Below are 20,388 nucleotides of genomic sequence, written 5' to 3'. Positions count from 1 at the left end.
CGCAGCCCTGGTTCCAACGTGGTGATGGACCAGGGAGTTAACATTGTAAATGAGATTCAGAACCCCGCAGGCAGGCAAGGGCAATTCGACACCGCCCAGGCAGCAACAGACTTTCGGGTGGGCCAGCAACAGAGACAACGGCAGAAGGTTCGAGTTCGAAACGGACCACAAACCGTTAACATCCCTGTTGTCCGACAGCAAGGCTGTCAATGCCAATGCATCAGCTTGCATACTTGGTAGGCCCTCACGCTGGCTGCGTATGATTACACTATACGGCACCGGCCAGACATCGAAAATTGCGCTGACGCACTCAGCAGGCTCCCACTGACGACCACCGAGGGGGTGTCAGAACAAAGCGCGGAGACGGTCATGGCCATTGAGGCTTTCGACACCGCAGGCTCCCCCATCACAGCCCGCCAGATCAAAATCTGGACCAACAGAGATCCCCTCGTATCCCTGATAAAGAAATGTGTCCTGACCGAGGATTGGGCGCTCGCACACGGAGCGTGCCCCGAGGAGGTCAGGCCATTTCACAGATGGATGGACGAGCTCTCCATCCAAGCTGACTGCCTCCTATGGGGCAGCCGGGTAGTCATGCCCCAGAAAGGAAGGGAAGAATTCATCAGGGAACTCTGCAGCGAGCACCCAGGCATCATGCTAATGAAGGCCATTGCCCGGTCACATGTATGGTGGCCGGGAATTGACTCAGACCTGGAACATTGGGTTCGCAGGTGCACGATGTGTGCTCAGCTGGGCGATGCCCCCAGGGAGGCTCCACTCAGGCCATGGTCACGTATTCACGTAGACTACACGGGCCCGTTCATGGGAAAAATGTTCCTGATTGTTGTCCATGCATACGTGAAATGGATCAAGTGCATCATATTGAATTCGTGCACAACATCCACCACTGTGGAGAGTCTGCATGCGGTCTTCACGACCCACGGCTTGCCGGACATCCTGGTTAGCGACAACGGCCGTGTTTCACTAGCTATGAATTCCAGGAGTTTATGTCGGGTAATGGCATCAAACACGTAAGGACAGCACCGTTCAAGCCGGCTTCCAATGGCCAGGCAGAACGTACGGTTCAAATCATAAAACAGGGCATGCTCCGGATTCAAGGACCCTCCCTTCAGTACCGCCTATCGCGCCTCCTGCTGGCCTATAGGTCCCGGCCGCATTCGCTCACGGGAGTCCCACCCGCAGAACTACTCATGAAATGCACGTTTAAAATGCGGCTGTCCCTCATTCATCCAACCCCTTCAGACATTGTTGAGGGCAAGCGCCAGTCCCAAATCGAGTGCCATGATCGCAACTCAGTGGGGAGATGCATAAAAATCGATGACCCTGTACTTGTTCTCAATCATGCTTTGGGACCCAAGTGGCTTGAGGGTACTGTAATTGGCAAAGAGGGGAATAGGGTCACAGTGGTCAGACTTAACAATGGGCAGATATGCCTCAAACATCTGGACCAAGTAAAGAAAAGGTTCAGCATGGATACTGAGGAACCTGAGGAATATCATGAGATGTCACCCACACCACTGCCAGAGAACGAGCAACAAGGACAGTCCCTGCGGCCAGCCCGGACAGGCCGGATTCACCTCAGGCGACAGAGACGCATGCCAACGCCCAACCACCAGAGCCCCAACTGCGGCGCTCCACGAGAGAGCGTCGACCGCCTGAAAGACTCAATCTTTGACCAAAAGACGTTGGGGGGAGGTGATGTCATGTTTGTAACCTTCACATAACTGTAACCTTTATGCAACAACACTGTACACTGTATACACCTGTGTAATGTACAACTTGACCACAGGGGGTGAACTTGTGGGAGACACTTCTCACCTTGTCATCCAGGTATATAAAGGGAGGTCTCAAGCAGGGTCAGCACTTCTTGGTCCTGGGAATAAAGGTTCAGATCATGTAGTGACTTTGTCTGCAGTACATGCCTCGTGTGATTCTATAGTAAGGTGTAAGGACCCCACACATGGGGGCACACATTTTCGAAGAAATGTCCACCTATAATGCTAAACATAAAATTGAATGGCTTACCCATAGCCATGGAACTGGACACTGGTGCTAGCCAATCCATCATGAGTAAAAAGATGTTTGAGAGACTGTGGTGCAACAAGGCACTCAGACCAGCCCTGAGCCCCATCCACACGAAACTGAGAACGTACACCAAAGAGCTTATCACGTCTTGGGCAGCGCTATGGTCAAGGTCACCTGCGAGGGCACGGTGCACGAACTGCCACTCTGGATTGCTCCGGGCGGTGGCCCCACACTGCTTGGAAGGAGCTGGCTGGGCAAAATCCGCTGGAACTGGGATGACATCCGAGCGCTATCACATGTCAATGAGGCCTCATGTACCCAGGTTCTTAACAAATTTCCTTCCCTTTTTGAGCCAGGCATTGGAAAATTTTCCGGGGCGAAGGTGCGGATCCACTTGGTCCCAGAGGCCTGACCCATTCACCACAAGGCGCGAGCGGTACCTCACATGATGAGGGAGAGGGTGGAAATCGAACTGGACAGGCTGCAACGTGAGGGCATGATCTCCCCAGTGGAATTCAGCGAGTGGGCCAGCCCAATTGTTCCAGTACTCAAAAGTGATGGCACAGTCAGGATTTGCTGCGATTATAAAGTAACTATTAATCGTTTCTCGCTAAGGACCAATACCCGCTACCTAACGCAGACGAACTATTTGCGATGCTAGCAGGAGGCAAGACGTTCACCAAGCTCGACCTGACTTCGGCCTACATGACGCAGGAGCTGGGGGAGTCTTCAAAGGGCCTGACTTGCATCAACATGCACAAGGGACTGTTCATCTACAACTGATGCCCGTTTGGAATTCGATCGGCTGCAGCGATCTTCCAGGGAAATATGGAGAGCTGTAGGGGAGGACGAAAACCCCCTCATTTTACCCAGAAAGAAAAGGGCTGTGGGATCAGTCTGTGCTGTGAATTGAAACCGATGGAAGGAAAACTTTGGGACACAAATGGTTGGACTCATAGGAAAGGGAATTTAATTTGGAACTATCGACCAGAAAGTTTGAAATCCTAAAGTGCACATGGAAGAAACTACGAACTTTAATCGAATTTGGGATTTTTTAAAAGGTCTGCAAGAAAAGGGGTGGAGTCAATATCAAAAGGGCCAGTTTGGACATTGGAACTAATCAAATTGTCTGGGAACTGTATACCCTCGAAACTTGCCCCTTGAAAACATTAGCATTTAAACAATGCCACATACATATTCCAACACCTTTTTCATCAGGCATAGAAATATCTGGCTCAGGCCAGACTAGCACAATGGCTACAGGAGGCCAATGCAATCAACACCCACTCAAACCTTGAGTAGGTTAAGATCAGTGGGAAAAAAACCTAAAAACCTCAAACTGCTGCATTTTCCAAAATCAAAAGTCCACCAATGAAAAGAATCGACTTCAGCAGGAGAGGCGGACTGGATAATCTGGCTATAAAAAAGGGGTTTCTGACGTAGTGAAAAAAGAAGTGATGATTTTCCTTGCCCTCGTGATTCAACAACCACAACCACAAGCCTCTCGACACTGAAGGAAAACCAGTGTCCGAAGACACCGAAGATAGAAGAAACAAACCACCAGACTGCGGAAGGCACAGTAGTGAGTATAACCTCCGGTCCCCAGAACTCCCAACTCAGTTAGACTAGGAAAGGTGGGAGGTTGGGCATTGTACTGCTAAACTTGTGTAAAGATTTTCGTTGGGTCCGTTTTAGTGGGATTTAGGGGGATTGTTTTGTTGGTGTATTGCTGTTTGTTGAGTTACACCTTGTCAAATAAATTGGAAGCCTAAAGTTCCTCTTGGAATCACCTTGTCTCAGTTCTATTGTATTACATCTCCTGATCGTGAGTCTTATGTCAGAACCGAGTAAGGGAAGCTAGGAGCGCCTCGAAAACGCTCAACTGTGTGTCACAGGCTAGGGAAGAAGGGGTTAGGAGTGTTTGACACTCACAGGTGCCTCACAGGCTAGGCATAAGCTGTGGGGATGCACGAGTCTCAAAACCCCCTTCATAAGCTGTGGACACAGTCTCTCCAGGGGTGCTCTTGCAGCACTCAGGGTACCTCACAGGCTAGGCATAAGCTGTGAGGGCAGAAGTCCAGAGAGAGACACCCAAGGCACAACAACAACCCTGTGAAAACCCCTTACAGAGCCTACTCAAGTCGGTACCACGAACGGTGGTTTTTCAGGACGACATATTGGTCATGGGTCGGGACACCGTCGAGCACCTACAAAACCTGGAGGAGGTCCTCCAGCTACTGGATCGTGTAGGGCTGTGGCTGAAGAGGTCGAAATGCATCTTTGTGGCAACAGAAGTGGAGTTTTTGGGGAGAAAGATCGCGGCGGACGGCATTCGGCCCATAGACGCCAAGAAAGAGGCTATCAGGAACGCGCCAAGGCCACAGAATGTCACAGAACTGCGGTCGTTCCTGGGACTCCTCAAATATTTTGGTAACTTTCTACCGGGGTTAAGTACCCTCTTGGAGCCCCTACATGAGTTATTGCGTAAAGGTGAGAACTGGGTATGGGGAGAGAATCAAGTAATTGCTTTTGAGAAAGCCAGAAACATTTTATGCTCCAACAAGCTGCTTGTATTGTATAACCTGTGTAAAAGAGTCATGCTAGCATGTGATGCGTCGTCGTACGGAGTCGGTAGTGTATTATAACAAGCTAACGTTGCGGGGAAGTTGCAACCTGTCGCCTATGCCTCCAGGAGCTTGTCTAAGAGGGCCTACAGCATGATTGAGAAAGATGCATTAGCATGTGTTCAGGGTAAAGAAAATGCATCAGTACCTGTTTGGCCTCAAATATTAGCTGGAAGCCGATCACAAGCCCCTCATATCCCTGTTCGCCGAAACAAGGGGATAATTACTAATGCCTCAGCCTGTATACAAAGGTGGGCACTCACGCTATCAGCGTATAACTATACCATCCGCCACAGGCCAGGCACCGAGAACTGTGCGGATGCTCTCAGTTGGCTACCATTGCCCACCACGGGGGTGGAAATGACGCAGCCTGCAAACTTGTTGATGGTGGCGCAGCCCGCAGACTTGTTGATGGTCATGGAAGCGTTTGAAAATGATAAATCACCTGTCACGGCCCACCAGATTAGGATTTGGACCAGCCAAGATCCTCTGCTGTCCCTAGTAAAAAACTGTGTACTGCATGGGGGCTGGGCCAGCATCCCCGTTGAAATGCAAGAGCTAATCAAGCCATTCCAGCAGCGAAAGGACGAGCTGTCCATTCAGGCAGACTGCCTGTTGTGGGGTAACTGCGTAGTGCTACCCAAAAAGGGCAGGGAGACGTTCATCTCGGATCTCCACAGCACATACCCGGGTATAGTAATGATGAAAGCGATAGCCAGATCCCACGTGTGGTGGCCTGGTATCGACTCTGACTTAGAGTCCTGTGTACTGCAATGCAGCGTATGTGCTCAGTTGAGCAACGCGCCCAGAGATGCACCACTAAATTTGTGGTCCTGGCCCTCCAAACCATGGTCGAGGATCCATGTCGATTATGCGGGCCCGTTTCTCGGTAAAATGTTCCTGGTGGTGGTGGATGCTTTTTCAAAATGGATTGAATGTGAAATAATGTCGGGAAGCACCGCCACCGCCACCATTGAAAGCCTGAGAGCCATGTTTGCCACCCACGGCTTGCCTTTCATGCTGGTCAGTGACAACGGGCCATGTTTCATCAGTGCCGAATTTAAAGAATTCATGAACCGCAATGGGATCAAACATGTCACCTTGGCCCCGTTTAAATCAGCCTCCAATGGGCAGGCAGAGTGGGCAGTACAAACAATCAAACAGAGCCTTAAACGAGTCACAGAAGGCCCACTCCACACAAGACCCCACTCACTTACAGGGGTGCCCCCGGCTGAGCTACTCATGAAAAGGACACTTAAAACGACTCTCGCTGGTTCACCCCAACCTGCATGATCAGGTAGAGAGCAGGCGACAGCAACAAAATGTAAACAATGGTCACGCCACTGTGTTACAGGAAATTGATCTAATGACCCTGTGTGTGTGCTAAACTATGGACATGGTCCCAAGTGGATCATGGGCACGGTGATAGCTAAAGAAGGGAGTAGGGTGTTTGTAGTCAAACTAGACAATGGACAAATTTGCAGAAAGCACCTGGACCAAACGAGGATGCGGTTCACAGTCTGCCCTGAACAACCCATAGCAGGCACCACCTTTTTCGAGCCCACAACACACACCCAAAGGATCAACGGCACCACACCGGACCAGGAAATCGAACCCATCACGCCCAACAGCCCAGCAAGGCCAGGCTCACCCAGCAGCCCTGCAGGGCCAACAACACGCCAGCCCAGCAAGGGCACATCCAACACATGAGAACAGACATTTGTACCGAGGCGGTCCACCAGGGAAAGAAAGGCTCCCGACCGCCTCACCTTGTAAATAGTTTTCACTTTGTCTTTGCGGGGCAGTGATGTTGTGTATCTGTAAAGCATGCACTCCCATGTTCCGCCACTAGGGAGGGCATCCCCTGAAAACCCAAGGGATCCCAGCATCCCTTGTGAGCACTGTATATAAACCGGTCCCTAAGGCTGTTGAGTGTCTTAATAAAGACTGAGGTCACTGTTACTTTAACCTCCCTGTGTGCGGTCTCATCTGTGTTTGGAACACAACACCTTTTAGAGGCTGGACTGTAGAACATGAACCTTCTCAGGGAAGAGAGAACAGGCCCCCGAGTCCCTTAACTCAGAGTCTGCTGAAGGGGGCTAACTGAGTAGCTCCATGCTGGCGTTGCATGGGGAATCACAGGGCTCATCAGTGCCATTTTAAAGACAAGGTATGTAAATGTTGTAGCACAAAGGACCACCTCCAGCAAATGTGAAAAAGAAATATGACTCACTGTGTTGACGAAGTCTGCAGATGGCCATGAATCCAGCGCAGATTATGAAGCGATAGTCAGCGAGGCAGCTCAGCCCCACGATGAGGTTTATGGCATGTTTACCTGCACCACCGAGTGTTCCCCATTGAGGATGGAAGTCGAGATAAATGGTGTTCCAGTATTCATGAAAGTGGATACGGGGACGAGCCAGTCAGTAATGAATCAAGAAGCCTTTGAGAGGCTATGGGACAATCAGGCTGAACGATCCAAGTTGGTCCCGGTTCAGGCAAAGCTGCGCACCTACACCGATTAATTTATCCTAGTCGTTGGTAGTGCGGATGTAAAGGTACTCCATGATGGCATGGTTCACAAGTTACCTCTGTGGATTGTCACAGGTGATGGACCAACGCTACTCGGAAGAAGGTGGATGGAGAAGATCCATTGGAGTTGGGAAGACTTCACCCCTCCAGCAATCGACATCCTTTGTGCTCAGAGGCAAAGCAAGCCCTCACCTGAGGGTGGACCCGGCACCAGAGAGCAGACAAGCACAGCACCCGAGGCACAGATCGTCCAGCATGACTGGGTGGAGATGATCCAGCTGAGATGACGCGAACGCAACTTCCAGGCTCCAATGGCAGGACTCCGGAGGAACAAAATCGGATCCAGAGGCGACTTCCCAGATTCAGTGGCAGAACCCGGGGAGAAGAGGATCACCGCAGTCGACATTGTGGATGGAGGAAAGATGGCACCCAAATCACGAGGTGATGCGCTGAGGGAAAAGATGGAGGCGGCCAGACCACGAGTTGCAGCGCTGATGGAGCAACATGTGGCACCAAACGGAGAAGAGGATTGGGGCAAAGAAAGCAAAGCTCTCTTAAAGGAGGCCTGCAACCCACCACACTTAAAGGGACAGTTCCACGTTTTCAATCAATGTAAGAGCAACTGTGAGTTCGATGTAAAATGTGCAATTGATGATCAGAGTTGTGTACATGCAATAAACAAAGAAAAGTCTGAATGTAATACAACTGTGCGTTAGATGTAAAATGTGTAATTGATGATCAGAATTGTGTACATGCAATAAGCAAAGATAAGTCACGTGATCACGATCGGAGCTACGGGTTATTTGCAATGAGTAATGAAACATGTGATATAGGATTTCAACTGCATTCAATCAATGCAGCGAGCAGGCACCCATCGGGAGCACACAGGTCCAGCGAGCTACCCAATATAATAGCCTGCGTGCCTGGGACCAGAGTTATGCACCATGGAGTGTAGCCACAAGCATCCAATACATATAAGCTGCAGAACAAATGATCTCAGGAGCGCAACGGCACCGGTATCGCTACCCTGCCCCTGATCGGCTCCACCCGATGGCACCTGATGGCACCAACCGCCACGACCCTGAAAGAGCAAACTGTGCTAAGGCGCAGCCCCCAGACCCTATCGCCACCAAGGCCATACCCGGGAACGAAGGGTCACCCGCAACAGTTCTCCCAAATGGGACTGGGACCAGCCAGGATCCCAAACCAAGTAATGCCCAGGCAAGCGAGTCAGCAGTTCCCTGTGCACTGCTAGACGACTGCTCCTTAGGGAACAGCAACGAACCGGTGCGCAAGGAAAGGACAGGGAGGTCACAGGCATCTGTGAACCTGCCCGAAGCTAGGAGCAATGGCAAAAGCCCCGAGAGCAGGCAACTTGAGGCAACCGGGTTCCCACTGCCAGCACTGGGCACCGCGCCGCCACCAGACTGTCTGGACACCATTCAGCAGTTCTGGAACCAGCTTGTCCTTATGCACCGGTGCTGACACCTGTACCGATTCCAAGTATGTATCAAGAATGTATCTCACTAGTTGAATGTACTTGCCTCACAACTGTACCACAAATGTAATGATGTAAATGCAATTTTTTTTTTGGACTTGAATGTATATGAATGTAATGAGCCACTGGCATAATCTATATGTGAGGGGGGAGAGAATGGAGTGGTCATGGACACACAAACAGAAACCACCAGCACTCTACTGCCAACAAAACACCAACCACTCACCCAAGATAGAAACGACCCACCAAGGGTCAACCAGATAGAGCTAAGCCCAGAGCACAGTCAATGCAGAAGCGATTTGCACTAAAGGTTTGGGGGCGAGTGATGTCATGTATCCTAAATGGTTACTGCTTGTACTATTACAAGGTGTGCCACCAGAGGGCACCACAGTGGGAGACTTGCAGGTTACCTGTACAGGTGTGCCTGGCCTAGTTTAAAAGGCAGGCCACCAGGTTTGATCCTCACTCTGGAGTTATCAATAAGGACTAAGGTCACTACAGTTCAATTACAACACATTGCCTTGTGGAGTCATTATCAGAGCATCTAAAGACATAACAGCTAGAAAATCCTGGTCCTTGCCATTTTACGTTGAATTTCCCACTGGTTATGTTGGGAAAACGACAGAACTCCTGCAGATTTTAGGGGCCAACACTTTTCCCCTTGGGTTATCTGTTCAAAAAGATATATTATGATTTTCTTTCCCACACAAATGCGCTGATTAAATATCAGTAGATTAATGATCTTCCAACTAGAAGAAAGGTGCAGAGCATCTTAATATAATGAAATGTGAAGCCGATTCTTTGCATGAAATCTTCCTTCAGTTAGTAAGAAAGATGTGGGATTCATCGTGTAGTGGACTTCAGTTAGCAGCCTATCTTGCTTGAATTAATTTTTAATACTGAGTAATAATCAGAATGACACCACTCTGTGCATGGAATTATAATTTCCCTGATATAAAAGAAATATTTGGTGAGGGTTTTATGAGCAAAGTTGACCTCAGGTCTCCAAAACTGATTGAGAAATTACAGCTAACAGTGAGCTTAACCCTTCATGCATTTCAAACTTCCCTTTGAATCATTGAAAAAACATAAGCTGACAGAACAAGCATACTGTAGATCTCCAGATTTTTCCTCTCATATTAAAACATAGCAGCATGCTGCCTAGAGCTCAATATACCATCACTGCCATAGTTTCTGAGGGGGCAAAATTGGGCCGCGTCCCAATCGGTGGCAGCTGGTCCGGAAATCCCGTCTCCGATGCGGAATTGAGCCTACCACCACTCAAAGGAAGCGGAGCGCTGTCTCGAGGGCGGTCTCAGGGCGGTACTGCAGCGCTGAATCTAGCACTGCACAGATGCTCCGCATTAAAGGGGAGGGCCGCTGTGCACTTTAAACGGCACTTTAGTGACTGCTACTGGACCACCAGGGCAGCATGAGACCGGGCCAGCAGCCCGGCACCCAAAACGGACTGCTGGGCAGCACGATGGCGGCCAGGACCACACTAGGGCTGCCACCGTCGAGCCGGCCGGAGAGTCGTCCAACGGAAAAAGATGTTGGCCCGGGGCGCTGCAGGCCTCCCCTTTAAACAGCACCCCGAGAGCAGATGTCCACCAGCTTCGTGACTTGCGAAGCTGGCGTTGACATCCGGTCGCACCAGCCGCGCGGCTCGTGGGGCACTTCCCCCCACAGAGTGTTAATGGGTTGTCCCAGGGCAGTGAGGCATCACCGGGCACGGTGATGACATCATCGCAGGTTGTGCGGCAGCCCGGGGTGCCAAGGCAGCGCCTCCAAAATCATCAGGGAAGTTTCCTGGGAGGCTGTAGCGCCTCCCTCTCCCAGGCGGAAACTGCCTTGTACCCCGTTAGCGCCCCCCAGAGGTGCTAACGGGACTATAAAAAGGGGCAATTTTGCTCCCTGAGTCTCTTACTAACACCTTGGGGTAATGTTAATCTAATCTGCCCGGCGGGAAGCTGATGGATCGAATTGGTTGCCTGTTTTACACATCACCCAATTTTACTTTCCATTGAAGTCTGGCAGTCAATTTCATCAGTTTCATTCCAGATGGGTGAGGTTAAAATGACTGCCCTTGTCCACCAGCTTAGTTCCAGTATTACACAATGACCTCGTCCCGTTAGTACCCAGATTCTAATTCCAATGTCCCTTGGGAATTCATGATTTCTTAGATTACAAATAGTTTCATGAGATTAAAAAAAATTACTTATATAAAGGATTTTCTAAAGTGCCGGAAGAATTCAGGATTTAAGTAAAAACATTTTTCAAATCCTGGTGTGTGAAGAGTTAAAAGCTATCCTATCTGCAGTAAACCTGGAACTATGCAACCACTCCAACAGCAGAATGGATATCTATTGAGTTATTCTTATCTCAATCGGCTCAGTGAGAGCATTGTAACTTGTAAACTCTTTCTGAACCATGTCATTGAGCTCAGTACAAGGACAATTCAGACTCACCACATTTCTGTGGGTAACGACAAAGTGAGTTTGTGGAGCTGTAACACTGAGAGTGTCCTGAGTTGAGCAAACCAGAGCCATGAAACCGGCTTTTCCACCAACTGAGTTTTTTTTGGCTCCGAGGTGATTGTTTAAATGACTCCAATTCTCTAAAGTACATATTTGGAGGCAAGCTGTCTCCAGTTCAAAGTTAAAGATGCTGTGAGGGTCTCATGCTGACATCTCTAGCTTTCCCTGCAAGCCAGACAAGCAGTGACAGAAATGCTGTGATTGATAGAACAAATGATCAATTATGTCTAGCGCAATGATATCAATTAAACTCTTTAGCCTCCAAACATTGTAGCGAAAGGATGAATCAACTATCAGAAAATACTTCAGGGCCGAGAAGTATAAGTGAGCAGGTCCAAAACAAGCCACGGTTGGTATTATACCCACTTGGCACTGACTTTGTTTCCATCTGCCCATTGCAGCACTGCCTAAGTTGTGATCTGTGGAGAAAGAATGTAGCCTGTGGGTCTTCCTGATGCAACAGGTGTCTGTATATCTTACAGAACTGTATCCATGTCAGGAATGTGATAATATCCCTTCAGCAAGGAAAATATGCAGGATTAATACAATTACCGAAAGGCTCTTTTTTTTAAAAAGAAAAGGGAAATAAAACAAGTGGCGAAGAGTAAATGTCAAAAAATCAAACCCATGTAATTATGAAAAAGTTTATTTCTATCAATCTCAATCAGATTTACTGTTTGGGTAGATGCCTTTATAAATATATCATAAACTGAGTTCTCAGAACATCTCTTGTAATCTTTCCTACAGGGAGAAAAATTACAATATCTTGCTACTCCTGCAAAAACCGCAGGGTAATAGTTCATGGTAACCACATTCTAAATTAAAGCTGGAGAGGATAAACAATTGTTTATGTTTACATTTTAATCAAATAATTAAAGTTAGATTGTGCACATTGCGGACTGCTTAATTTGAGGGAAACAGTTAGGAAAACTACTTTTTATCCACTTAAGTACCTAGATGACAACAAATCTGAAAGAGATTTTTCTGCTCTTTATAAAGCCACTTTAAATTAAAACTTTTTTTTACAGAATCACAATATCTGAAGCAGGGTTATGCTTAAATTTGGAATCATTGCTTGCTTTTAACTCTGGTTTGGAAGCTTTGTTGCAGTTTCTGGCTGATGTCACACTGAGAGTTAAAGGAGAGCACAAGAGGCCAATTTTAAGTTGAGTTGTTGAAATATATGCTCAGTTCAAGTTAAACAATGCTGGTCTGCATAATATCTAGCATGGAGGTGCTGAGCTGTGAAAAGAGTGTTGTGTTGGGTCCAGTTACTTGAATAGACTTGTTAAAGCCCGTGGCTGATGTATGCTAAGCAGGGCCAAGCGGGAGGGAGAGGGCAAAGAGGCTCAGCCAGCACATCACTCTCTGAGCCTGGGCCTGCACTTTGATTGCTCCTTTGGAGGTGTAAGTGAAAGCCAAACCTCTGTTCCCTCCTTTTTTTGCTTCTGCCATGCAAAGATAATCAGGTTTATGTAAAGTATGTGTGCTCTTTTGACAGTCCGCGATACCTCATTAATTCAATCATACCCAACAGCATTGTTCCAAAGTGTTTGAAATGCGGATAGGGACTGGGCTTTTTTTAATCCTGTCAATCAATGTTAACATTTTTCTTGCAGTTGCCATGGCCAGGGCCAGAGTTCATGAAAACACAGAATAAGCGCCAACAAAACAGGAATAAAGACTTATTTGAGATACTTTTTTTAAAGGACATCTACCATGCACAAAACATGGGAAGTAAATGTAGACAAGTTTAGACACTATAGCTCCACTGAGGGAGAAAGAGAATTTGAAAATCAAACAGGCCTATAAAAGCTCGACCAAAGAGTCTCTGGGAAAAACCTGATGAATCGGTCTTTGGTACAACAATGTTCTTTCTTTCGTGTGTTCTCCAAAAGTACAATGACTAATACATTTTAACACATGCCACTGATGTCTTTACACTGTTGTAAGCCAGCTAAAACTGGCAGAATACCACAGGAGAACAAGAGAGGCTGTGCTTTGGTGACTATCACCCTAGAACTAGGGATAGAAACAAACTTTGCATTTAATACAAAACAAGTGCATGCTTATGGATTAGTGAAATCTCTGGTTAATGTATTTCATAATTTATGTTTCACAAAATGCCCAGGCACTTCTTAAAGGGGCACACAGTGGCTCAGCTTCTATTTATTGAATGTTGTAGTTGACAATGTCACTAGCTACAAATATGGAAATATGGAAATATTACCTCACTTGTCAGAAAAAATATGCACAAGTAATATTTTGTTTGTTGTCTTCACTATTACAACAAAGTGAAAAATAAAACTGTTACCAAAAATTTAAAAAGTATTATGAATATAATGTGGACACTAATATGGTGAATTTTTAGGCCATTAGTAGAATATAGGCCAGTTTGTAGCAGACATTTTGCTTTTCAAAATAACTTCTAAAATGATTTCTTATGAAATCTGTCCTTATACCTTTAACGTAACTCTTGTTTTGCATGAAACTATCTTAAAAAGGTTTGGATGCAACTTATGATTTAATCATTGTCAGGAATACACTATGGCTCAAAAGTAATTTGTACACTCTCTAAATGCCTAAAGGTCACTCAATGACTGACAGTCATTTATAATCCACATTTGTATAGATAAATATTCAGTATTGTTATGTTGCTTGTAAAGAGAACTGCAATGTCCTGCTTAAGATGTACACAGTGTTATTCAAATAATTCAGAAGGTCTGTGGATGTCTGTATATCAAACTTCATGTCTGAATTATGAAGTCTTGATGAATTAGCAATTCAGGTCTATTCTAAATCAAAGCATTGAAATGCAGGTTATGAATGAATTTAGGAGTGGCACAAATGCCTGTCTAAGCAAGACACAATGTCTAACATACAAGATGTTTTATTTTGACAGTTGTAAAATTACCTAAAATATGCATTGTTTTAATCCAACACAGTGTTTCTTTTAGCCAGATTTACTACAACAAAACAGATCTTTCTTTTTGAAAATATGGCACAATGTTTGAATTCTGATTCAAAATGCAAAATTCTGTACAATCCCACTGTTCACATGAGTGGTGTGCTCAGTAGGTGCAAGGCTATCGTGTAGTTAATCTGTTATTCCATTATTAATCGTTCAATAAATTTTTTCATGGTTGTCTTTCATACTTACTTTTTCATTGCATTGCGCTGTTTTCTGCCATCTTGGGAGCTGCACACTGAACTGTCAGATCTGCATTGTAACTAGTCATTGTAGAGTCAAAGACAGAATAAACATCAGATTCCCAACCAAAATGTTCAAGATATTCTGAAACAAATTCTATTAGACTTTAGCACATCAAAATGAAACAAGCTTTTTTAATTCACAAATTCCCCCCCAAAAAGTCTAAGAATAATCTTGGTTGTGTAGTGCGATGTTCTCTCAGTCTGCACTAGATTGTTCAAACCCCGATTAACATTGTGTATGTTCATTTACAGCACCTGGTTGTCATTAAAAAAATGTGAATAGAGTTTACAGGCTGCCCAATCTCCTACCAGCTAATTAAATTAGCGCTGCATTTGTTTCCTACATTTTCCTATCTTGGGGTCATGCTCAGTAGAAATGTACTTTTGTTCACAATGACTCCAAATGATTTACTTTTGTTTTACAGCTCCCAGCTCAGCTGCTAAATTGTAACTAGTAATAGGCAACCATTAGGTTTAGTGAAGCGTGTCGAAGATGTCAACGGAAATCGGTTCTTGAATACACGCCACTGCTCTCACAAAAGGTAGGGTCAGGAAGGAGACCCTTTTACATTGTGTAGAGATTCACACATATTGGATAGGAAAACATTCAATATCACTGCATGAATCCAGAGAACAGCCAGCGAATATTTAATACTTTTGTTTATCATCTGCTTTACTTAACCCGAACCAATGACGCAATATGCACTTTGACCCTTGTATGACAGATGAAGGTTAACTTTTTCACTGCCACAGAGGCCATTCAGTGGCGTGACGCAAACAGATACGGTGTTTGATTTTTCTTGACAGAGGCATGATTCTTAAGTTAAGAAGTGCCTGAGGATGTCCTTGTTTGCATGGTAGTTTTTCCCTGAAGAATGGAATCAGATGGAATCACTTTGAAAGCATAGCGCACATACAGTGATTGATGATTACACAGTGAAATAAGCCCTTACACAGGAGGCCTGGAGGTAGCATACATACTATTAACATGCTACACAGAGGAAACCTCAGAATGTCAAGCTTTTACTAAGTAGAAATACAACAGATACAATATCTAAGTCAATTCTTTAAACTTCAAGAAATTATTTAGATGTTCCTAAAATATTAATATTGCATCGTCTAACCATATTGCAAATATCTCCTAACTATTATGCTTCTATGTTGCATTCTACATCCATCGTTACCTTCATTTTCAAGCTGTGATGCTGCACTTTCCATATCTTTCTCCACTAAAGTCTCCAATCTACAATGTGACATTAGCACAGCAAGAAGTAATACTGAAAATGCATTCTGTGAGATTAGGTGAGAAGCTTCAAGCTGAAAATATTTTCTCTGAGGAGAAGGAGCCAAAAAAAGTCTGTCAGCATGTGTGTGGACATTGGGTGAAGACAGAATCAGGCTTGATTGTCGTACTTCCGCAGTCAAATAGCCTGACAACAGTCACTATTTAAACCTATACATGAAGAGTAATCAGTTGAGTGGCTGGCTCCCATGGAAATGTAGCACAGCATAAGACAGCACCTGAATAAAAGGAGAATACTGAGGAAAAAAAGGATAGAAAGAAAGATTTACATTTATATAGCGCCTTTCACAACCTCAGGACATCCCAAAGTACTTTACAGCCAATTAAGTACCTTTAAAGTGTACTCAGTGTTGTAGGAAAGAAGACAGCCAATTTGTGCACAGCAAGCTCCCACAAACATCAAATATATCGGTTTTAATGATTAAGGTTGAGGGATAAATGTTGGCCAGTACACCGGTAGAGCTCCATTGATCTTCTTCGAAATAGTACCATAGGTTCTTTTATATTCTCCTGAAAGAATAGGCAGGGGTTCAATTTATCATCTTATCTGAAAGATGGCACCTCTGACAGTGCAGCACTCCCTCAGTACTGTACAGAGGTGGCAGCCTAGATTATGTGCTCCAGTCTCTGGAGTGGGCCAAGAACCCACAACCTTTTTGAATCAGATGTGAGATTACTACCACTGAGCCATGGCTGACATTGATTAAAACAAAGGAAATATTCCAGTAATCACTCAGATTAAGTGCCAGAACAGAGTTTGTAGCAGTAACACATTGAGGTGGCCATCTGTCCAGTGGTCACACATTTCATCACTGATCTTATCTGAAGGCAAGCTTTGGATGTTCTCCATATCTGAAATCGTAGTGCTTTTCCTTTCAGTCTTCACCACCTAACCTCTTTTCCCAGAAAAGAGCTGTTATGATTTCAGGTTGGCAGGCAAGTGAAGTCTAGATCAGTTAGTTACATAGAAACATAGAAACATAGAAAATAGGTGCAGGAGTAGGCCATTCGGCCCTTCGAGTCTGCACCACCATTCAATAAGATCATGGCTGATCATTCACCTCAGTACCCCTTTCCTGCTTTCTCTCCATACCCCTCGATCCCTTTAGCCATAAGCACCATATCTAACTCCCTCTTGAATATATCCAATGAACTGGCATCAACAACTCTCTGCGGCAGGGAATTCCACAGGTTAACAACTCTCCGAGTGAAGAAGTTTCTCCTCATCTCAGTCCTAAATGGCCTACCCCTTATCTTAAGATTGTGTCCCCTGGTTCTGGACTTCCCCAACATTGGAAACATTCTTCCTGCATCTAACCTGTCCAGTCCCGTCAGAATCTTATATGTTTCTATCATCCTTCTAAACTCCAATGTATAAAGGCGCAGTTGATCCAGTTTCTCCTCATACGTCAGTCCAGCCATCCCTGGAATCAGTCTGGTGAATCTTCGCTGCACTCCCTCAATAGCAAGAACGTCCTTCCTCAGATTAGGAGACCAAAACTGAACACAATATTCCAGGTGAGGCCTCACCAATCCCTGTACAATTGCAGTAAGACCTCCCTGCTCCTATTCTCAAATCCCCTAGTTATGAAGGCCAACATGCCATTTGCCTTCTTCACCGCCTGCTGTACCTGCATGTCAACCTTCAATGACTGATGAACCATGACACCCAGGTCTCATTGCACCTCCCCTTTTCCTAATCTGCCGCCATTCAGATAATATTCTGCCTTCATGTCATTGCCTCCAAAGTGAATAACCTCACATTATACTGCATCTGCCATGCATTTGCCCACTCACCTAACCTGTCCAAATCACCCTGCAGCCTCTTACCATCCTCCTCACAGCTAACACCGCCACCCAGTTTAGTGTCATCTGCAAACTTGGAGATATTACATTCAATTCCTTCATCCAAATCATTAATGTATATTGTAAAGAGCTTGGGTCCCAGCACTGAGCCCTGCGGCACACTACTAGTCAATGCCTCCCATTCCGAAAAGGATCCATTTATCCCGACTCTCTGCTTCCTATCTGCCAACCAATTCTCTATCCACGCCAGTACATTACCCCCAATACAATGTGCTTTGATTTTGAACACCAATCTCTTACGTGGACCTTGTCAAAGGCTTTTTGAAAGTCCAAATACACCACATCCACTGGTTCTCCCTTGTCCACTCTACTAGTTACATCCTCAAAAAATTCCAGAAGATTTGTCAAGCATGATTTCCCCTTCATAAATCCATGCTGCCTTGAACCGATCCTCTCACTGCTTTCCAAATGCGCTGCTATATTATCCTTAATAATTGATTCCAACATTTTTCCCACTACTGATGTTAGGCTCACCGGTCTATAATCTCCCATTTTCTCTCTCCCTCCTTTTTTAAAAAGTGGTGTTACATTAGCTACTCTCCAGTCCATAGGAACTGATCCCGAGTTGATAGACTGTTAGAAAATGATCACCAATGCATCCACTATTTCTAGGGCCACTTCCTTAAGAACTCTGTTCTGTTGAAATTTTAATTGACTTCCCAGATCAGAGACCCTTGCAAGCTTGTTGTCATTAATGCTTAAGATATATATTCCGTGCAGATTTGGGGAAATTGCAAAGTACTATTGGTTACAAGAGAAGATAACAAATATGGGGAAGGCAGGCTTCTAAACTGCATTTGTAATTCTTTCCAAGTATTAGACTCACCGACATCAATAACTGATATCGTAAGAAGTGCCTTTAAAGGGATGCAATCTTCATTAAAAAAAACATTTAGCAAATTTCTGTTTTGTTTCTTTGCTGAGCACTTTGTCCTGATGAAGCAATTTACATCAAAGCATTTTATTCCAGTAGGATATGTGGCTGTTGAACTTGTCACCCTGAACAGGGATGATGAGAGTGCCTCTTTATAAAGGTATGGTTGTTGCCAGAAAATAATTCTCATTCTGGATATGGTTTCAGTAAAGGAAAAGTAATAGATTATTGGTTGGACAACAGGTTGAAATATGTTATTATTGTACAGCACATATTTCCTAAAATTATGTATGTTATCTCATGCATTTGAATGATCATATATAAAGAAATTAGATTGTTTGATCTGTGGCAGGAATGTGGCTGAAGGGATGAGAACAAACATGTCTTGTTTACACAAATTTACTTTTTCTTGTGTAACAGGCAATTTACACTGACAAGGTTAATGAGTAAAAATTGTTGGATATTTTGGTCATTAGATCATATAGCTAAATCAAAGTTGATCAAAAATTAATTGTTGTATATCCATTACATTATTTGCCCGACACGAGACTCCCAAAGCAAGCGCTCTACTCGGAACTCCGACACAGCAGGCGAGCTCCAGGTGGGCAGAGGAAATGTTACAAGGATACTCTCAAAGCCTCCTTGATAAAGTGCAACATCCCCACCAGCACTTGAGAATCCCTAGCCCAAGACCACCCTAAGTGGAGAAAGAGCATCGGGAGGGCGCTGAGCACCTCGAGACTTGTCACCGAGAGCATGCGGAGGACAAGCACAGGCAGCGGAAGGAGCGTGCGGCAAACCAGACTCCCCACCCACCCATTCCTTCAACCACTGTTTATCCCACCTGTGACAGAGACTTTAATTCCCGTATTGGACTGTACAGTCACCTGAGAACTCATTCTTGGAGTGGAAGCAAGTCTTCCTCGATTTCAAGGGACTGCCTATGATGATGATGATGATGATGATTGGCTCTGTATACACCTTTCCATCCCTCTGATTTCAATTGAAGAATTTGACCCTTGTAAAAGCAGAAAATGAAATGCATCTTATCTTTATTCAGTTCACTAATTTGTATTAACTACCACCTTGTAGCTTTCATTTGACTTAAAGGTTCAGTCATAACTCTGTATAAACTCATCATCATAGGCAGTCCCTTGGAATCGAGGAAGACTTGCTTCCACTCTTAGCATGAGTTCTTAGGTGGCTGTACAGTCCAATATGAAAACCACAGTCTCTGTCACAGGTGGAACAGATAGTCGTTGAGGGAAAGGGTGTGCAGGGAGCCTGGTTTGCCGCACACTCCTTCCGCTTCCTGCACTTGATTTCTGCATGCTCTCGGTGATGATACTCGAAGAGTTCAGCGCCCTCCCGAATGCACTTCCTCCACTTAGGGCGGTCTATGGCCAGGGACTCCCAGGTGTCAGTGGGGATGTCACACTTTATCAGGGCGGCTTTGAGGGTGCCCTTGTAATATTTCCTCTGCCCGCCTTTGGCTCATTTGCCGTGGACGAGTTCTGAGTAGAGCGCTTGCTTTGGGAGTCTTGTGTCTGGCATGTGAACTATGTGGTCTGCCCAGCGGAGCTGATCAAGTGTGGTCAGTGCTTCAATGCTGGAGATGTTGGCCTGGATGAGGACATTAATGTTTGTGCGTCTGTCCTCCCAGGGGATTTGCAGGATCTTGCGGAGACATCGCTGGTGGTATTTCTCCAGCGACTGTACATGGTCCACATCTCTGAGCCACACAGGAGGGCGGGTATTACTACGGACCTGTAGACCATGAGATTGGTGACAGTTTTGAGGGATGGTCTTTAAACACTCTTTTCCTCAGGCGGCCGAAGGCTGCACTGGTGCACTGGTGACTGGATCTCGTCGTCAATGCCTGCTCTTGTTGATAG

General features: G+C 45.6%; 1 long non-coding RNA gene across 1 annotated transcript in view; it reads right to left on the bottom strand.

Moving 5' to 3' along the window:
* LOC139263843 (uncharacterized) overlaps nucleotides 1-15,669 on the bottom strand; it is a 52,000-nt gene extending 36,331 nt beyond the window's left edge. Inside the window, exons 1-2 of the long non-coding RNA XR_011593227.1 lie at nucleotides 15,635-15,669; nucleotides 14,398-14,468 (exon numbers count right to left, since the gene is read on the bottom strand). This is a non-coding gene — a long non-coding RNA (uncharacterized lncRNA). The remainder of the gene's footprint in view (nucleotides 1-14,397; nucleotides 14,469-15,634) is intronic.
* Between the last annotated feature and the right edge of the window lie 4,719 nt (nucleotides 15,670-20,388).

This window comes from Pristiophorus japonicus, chromosome 5 (assembly GCF_044704955.1).
Source record: "Pristiophorus japonicus isolate sPriJap1 chromosome 5, sPriJap1.hap1, whole genome shotgun sequence".
In the NCBI taxonomy this organism is placed as follows: domain Eukaryota; kingdom Metazoa; phylum Chordata; class Chondrichthyes; family Pristiophoridae; genus Pristiophorus; species Pristiophorus japonicus.
Note: the sequence above shows the minus strand (reverse complement) of the source record. Positions and strands in the feature narration are given on the sequence as shown.